At 42.5% G+C, this 5,850-nt stretch overlaps 1 protein-coding gene across 1 annotated transcript in view; it reads right to left on the bottom strand.

Annotated features, from left to right (window-relative positions):
• Positions 1 to 3,578: 3,578 nt before the first annotated feature.
• The window catches only part of LOC139649901 (protein diaphanous homolog 1-like), a 76,237-nt gene continuing 73,965 nt past the window's right edge, over positions 3,579 to 5,850 (bottom strand). The window contains exon 23 of the mRNA XM_071526410.1: positions 3,579 to 5,850. This exon is cut by the window's right edge and continues 374 nt beyond it. The gene's annotated coding sequence lies outside the window, so the exon portion shown is untranslated.

The raw sequence follows: 5,850 nt of genomic DNA, 5'->3' as shown, positions 1-5,850 counted from the left end.
AATCTACTTGAGTTCAGATAACAGATAACTTTGTCGTGTGTGTGTTGCTGTCAGAAACATTACTTTCAGCTACTGCATGGTAAATATTTGAACAAAGTCAAAAAGAGATATTTCTTTTTTTTTCTTTTTTCATGACACTCCCCTGTGGCGAACATGTCAAACCAACAGGATGTGTTCACAAGTTTAAACAGACACTTCAAACAGCCACTTGGAGTGTGTAAACACAGTCACATGCATGGGCGTAACACCCGTGCACAGAATGTATACACACACATTCAGACACACCCACTCACACAGCATGCATACAGATTATAGAACACACACACACACAGAGCCAGGTCGCCCGCTCCCACAGTGGTGAGAACAAAGCCCACCGCTTTTTAATCTCTCCTCTTTTTGTCTGTCGGCTAATCACTTCATCATGGCCGACATTCCCTCCCGTCCGCTCTACTCTCTCTCTCTCCTTCCCCTCTTCAACATGTCCTTAATTTCTTTCATTCTCCAAACTCCCCTTTCGTCTTTGTTTTTCATTGCAACTCTCACCCTCTCCCACCCTCTCTCTCTGTCCCTAACTCTTTCAGTCCCTCCAGCTCTCTCCTCCAGCGCCTCAAGCCCTCCTTCTGACATTGTTTCCTCTTTACCGTGCAGATTATCAGTCTGTTTTCCTCCTCCCTTCATCATCCTTCCACAGCTGATCCGGCCCTCACACTCCCTTCAGTCCCTTTTGCTCTGACACACCTGAATTCTTTCATGTAGAAGCAATGAATACCCACAGTGGACACACACACACTCCAAATGATTCAGGTTCATCTCCTGACAGTGGGAAAGTTAAACGCCCTCCTTGTATGGAGGGATGAGTTGGATGGAGAAAGATGAAGAGAGGGAGGGGGAGCGGCATGGAATGCAGACGACTGTGTCAAGAGGTTAAAGGGGAGAAAATGGATGTGCCGTCTGTGTGTGTGTGTGCATGTGTGTGTGTGTGTGTGTGTGTGTGTGTGTATACACAGACTGTCAAGTTTGGGGTGAACGTTTGAAGTTCTGTTCCAAATTGAGAGATCTGCCATTTTGAAAAAAGTGATATTTACTGTTAAAAATACTTTTTAAAGGGAAGTAAATAACTTAAATCTTCAGTTTACAGGTTCCTGTATATTTTAGAGATGTGTTCATATAGTGGATATGTAGCGTTTTGAGAATTAACTCACAAATATAGACCGATAGGCCTTTTGAGGCCTCTACTAGCCAGAATACCTTGAAATATTGAAGACTCCAACTTCTGAGGCTGTTTTCCAGCTGTTCTGCCGAGGAAAGGAGAGCTGGTGCAGTCAGCTGCAATATGAGATTTTAGTGACTGAGACAGAAATTTCATCTTTTACCCACACGCCAATCCTCAACCTCATAAACACAAACACGCCTAACCAGGCCACTCCCAATGCAGTGCACACACTCACACACACGCAAACACACACACGCAGTAGTGCAAGCATGCATACACAATCACTTAAGCCCAGAGAAATAATTTGGGAAATGGGATGTGGATGAAATGGACACACACACACACACACACAAACACACACACATAAATACCAGTCAAAAGAGTGCCACAGTCGCCTCATAGTTTTAGTTTGATTAGGATCAGATGCTGGAGAATGGCTGCCTAGTTATTTCTGTCTTCAAAGAAGAGGAAGAGTAACATGCCAGCACACACACACACACAAAGAAAAGATATACAGACATAGTGATTCACCATCCCCTTTATTGTCTAGCCAGAACCATTACTGCGCTATGGTTTGCACATGGCGTGTGTGTGTGTCCAAGGAGATCTAGTAAATGATGAAAGGAAGTCAGAGTCTCTGGTTAAATCAGGAGGCCTGTTAATGAGGGGAGAGGTGAAAGGACAGCAGTATATCAGCTCAGGCTCACTGAGGACTTGGGGCCTTCACTCGCAGGACGCAGAGAGCTGACCTGTGTCTCAAGACTCTGAAAAATGGATTCCAATTATTCTGGCATTTGAAGAGAAAAAAAAAAGCAGAATTCACATTATTTGTTGTTCAATGAGCATCAGTGAGAATGAACTCTCACAAAGCAGATGATCAAAGACTCAACTTTGACATCACAGTCAACCTGAATGAGTAGAGATGAAGAGTTTCATTCCAAAATATGTCACATATTTACCCTCTGACATACAAAATAGTAACATTTTAGATTATGTAATTAATTACATTTTTGAAATAGTCAGCAGTGAATATCAGGTAAGATTTTATAACATCCGGTACATAGCAGTTTGCAATGAAACTCTTCAACTGTGCTCTAACCCTAATCCTAACAGAAGATCACCCTGAGGTGCTGTCACATCATCAACAAACTCAGTCTTCCCTTCATTTGTCAGTGGAGAGGCATCAGGTTTCATTGCCTGAAAGCATCACAGATTGACTCTGGGCTTTCTTGACTCCAGCTTTAGACAAAGTTTTTCATGTACACTAATCTAGGGGAGGGAGAACAAATGTGAATTCTCAAAAGTACTAACCTTAAATAACTTGAGTGATGCTTTTTTTCTGGTTCCAATAAAAACAGATGGAAAGAGAGAATATCCTGTCAGCAACTGTAAAGGAAAAGCAACTTACGTCTTAAATCAGCAAACTAGTAACCTCATGTTGGAGTTGAGGCCGGTGAGTCCTGTCCAGCTCTTGCTTGGTCTGCATCTGCCGCATGACACAGCATGACATCCATGGTGTATTCCAGGCCAGGCCGTCCAGTCCAGGGAGGAGGTTAGTGGGAGTCATGACTTATCCTGGTTTAGGAGAGAAGATGGTTCTGACTCAGGACTCAGAGCCACTCAATGCTGCTATCAGGGAGGAGAGGAGATGGAGACAGAAGACTGATGACCTCAGTGATTATATTTGCACAGAAAAGAGACATTGGGGGAGAGAGGGAGAAGGTGAAAGGAGGAAAAAGTGATAGTGAGTGGAATAGAACAGAAATATAGAGAGGGAGGGCAAAGGATGAAGAACAGTGTTAGGATTTAAGTGTTCTAAACTTAAACGCCATGTCTCTCTCTTTCTCTCACACACACACACACAAGTTAAATGGGCTTAGTGAGAGATTATGCTGAAGGCCGGCAGTCACTGGTGGAAAACTTCTTCGACGACTCGAGGGTCGCGGCCCAAACAGCGGAACCACAGAAAACCCTGAATTTTTGTCTGTGAAAATAACTTATTCCGCTGTTTATTCGTTCTTCTGCTGTCTTTGGCAATAAAATTGTACTTTCACAGAGGCCAATAACTGCCCGGTATTTTCATTGCAGAGTGTGTTTACGTGAGAGAGAGAGAGAGAGAGAGAGAGAGAGGGAGAAGCTTCTGAAGGAATTTCCTTTGGCAAAGAACCAGGAATACAACTGCGTTTTGACATCACACACTCTCACACACAGACTGACCTGCCATTTTATCGTAATCAGACCTTCAAATACACACTATAATAGATGTGAACATTGTGAGTGTTACATAAAGTACATACAATATATTCTAACCTGACCAAAGAATGACCCATCAGATCATTAAGTTATTGAAGACATTTTTAATGGTTCTGTGTAGCGAACAGAATAAACGACTATGTGCATTATTCTGTATACAGACAGCAATCTCTCCAACAAAAAAATTAAATCTCTTCTCCATTCACATACATTAAAATAATCAACCGTAAAAATTCACATAGAAAACAATCTCTTAAAAAAAAAGAAAAACAAACCAAAAAAAAAAAAAAAAAATCAACAGAAGGAATGAATCAATTCAGAAAACAAATTCTATTCCAGTGATGTTTTGACATCTTTCTTTCATTTTTTAACCAGCCTTTCTTCAACGTTGAAAACCTCTTTTCAATACCTGGTACACAGGATCACCTGGAACTGTCCACGCAGAGATCAAACACCATTTGAAGTTAGACACAATATTGCGGTTGAGTTTCTGGAGTTAATACAGCCTCAACAAGACATGTAAATGCTTTTAAGTGAGGAAAAAATCAATTGCTTGTTTCTGCTTGAAAGCAAGCGGCACAGTCTATGGGGTTTCAAGTGGTCATACTAGCATTGCTGCTATGCTTTGTTATCATTCTCAGTGTATTATTAGACAACTAGCCGACTTGAAGAACCTCTTATTCCCAATTATCCCTTTTGAGTGTGTGAGTGCCAGTTCCTCCATGTGCAGAGATTTTCATGTCTGTAGGAAAAATTGAGCTCATTCAACATTTATAGTAAAATATCAGAAACACATAGAAGTCAACGAGGAAATATCAGCCCTTTAATTTATGAAAAGCTGACTTTTTGGCGATATAAGGTTTTTCGCAATCACCAACGATATGAAGCACTGATCTTGAATGAACAGAAGCCGCAGATGTCCACCCAGCGGTTGTTGCATCCTGAGGCTGGCCTGGGATCAGCGTTGGGCGGGGCGGGTTGTACAGTATCATGTTTGCATAGGAATAAACATTGCATGGAGCGGCTGACAGCATCTCTCAGGGTTCCTGTCGGATACTACACTAGGACATCATGGCAACATTTATGCTGATGGCTACTGAATACAAAAAAAGATCAAGGCCAGACATTCAGCAACTACTGTTGCAGTCTAGTGGGCGGGGGAGTGGGGTGAACACACATACACACACAAACATACACTTGTCTCAGCAGTTTTTGGGCAGTTTTCCAGTGTGCAGTATTCTCAGCAGAAACACCACAGTGCTGTTTATGAGACCTAGCATTTATGACAGCATGGCCGGTACCGTACAGTAATTACAGATGGCAACACACGCAAGCACACACACATACACACATACATCCACGTGCACACAACAAACACACGCACATGTTGGAACTCGCGCACGCACACAGTACTAAATATAGGTGGCTGACTTCATGCAAACAGACACACATTCTCTCACACACAAACACACAGGCATGCAAACTTTTCTCAGGCTAGGGCTGGTACGGAAACACCCATTCAGAGAGCAATGATTTTTTGGTACTACTGACTCATCCGTGGAAGACCATTGCCCTTTTCCCTCCCACCCGGCTCTGCTTCTCTCTATGGGGTTAGAGGACGCTTCGTGGATATGAGCGGGTTGTCTACATCCGCCATGTGTGGCTACAGAGCCTTGATATGTTTATGCGGTGCCTATTTTTATCTAACAAATACAACATGCATGTGCATCCGTGAGCACTAAATCCCTTCTCTGTGAAAAACACACTGCAACTTACACCCTGGTGATAAAAACTGTTGGTGACAAGGGGTTTGATTGGTCCACACACCAGCCCAATACAAACTCTGATTGGACAAAAGTATGGAAATGAAATGACAAGACTGGATTTGTATTGGCACTTAAAAAAAAAACATACAGCAAAAATGATTAACCTTTACATACAGTATATTAGAGAATTACAAAGTAATATGTTTTAAGGGTTTTCAACAAAAAAGTGTGTGAAAAAGCGCAAAGTGGTCTTGGCCCGGAACATCCAGAGAGAACTTATATGTAGCGCCTGCAGGATGTATCACATTCCAGACATTCCCAGTCTTAATTTGGGATTGGGAAATATCACAAAAAAGCATGGATCCCTCCTGAGTAAGTCTTTGGAATCTCCCAAGATACCCTTTGGGGAATTACAGACACAGAAAAGACTGAGAAAAAGACAGATAAAAGACAGGAATAGATAGGTGCAGACGCTAAAGTGAGTGGTTAAGTTTCTATGGCGGTGGCAAAGATTCAATAGTGAGCTGATAGAGGACATCCAGGAGGCGTGGCCGAGGCCAGAGCTCCGCCCTCCCTCTGCCCCCAAAAAGAAGCAGTCCGTCCAATCTGATGGTCCTG

Source organism: Centroberyx affinis, unplaced genomic scaffold (genome assembly GCF_046629955.1).
Source record: "Centroberyx affinis isolate AG114_WGS23_722 - 3 ecotype Tasmania unplaced genomic scaffold, CSIRO-AGI_Caff_v1 ptg001411l_1, whole genome shotgun sequence".
Classification (NCBI taxonomy): domain Eukaryota; kingdom Metazoa; phylum Chordata; class Actinopteri; order Beryciformes; family Berycidae; genus Centroberyx; species Centroberyx affinis.
This window is presented reverse-complemented; position numbering and strand designations above follow the sequence as displayed.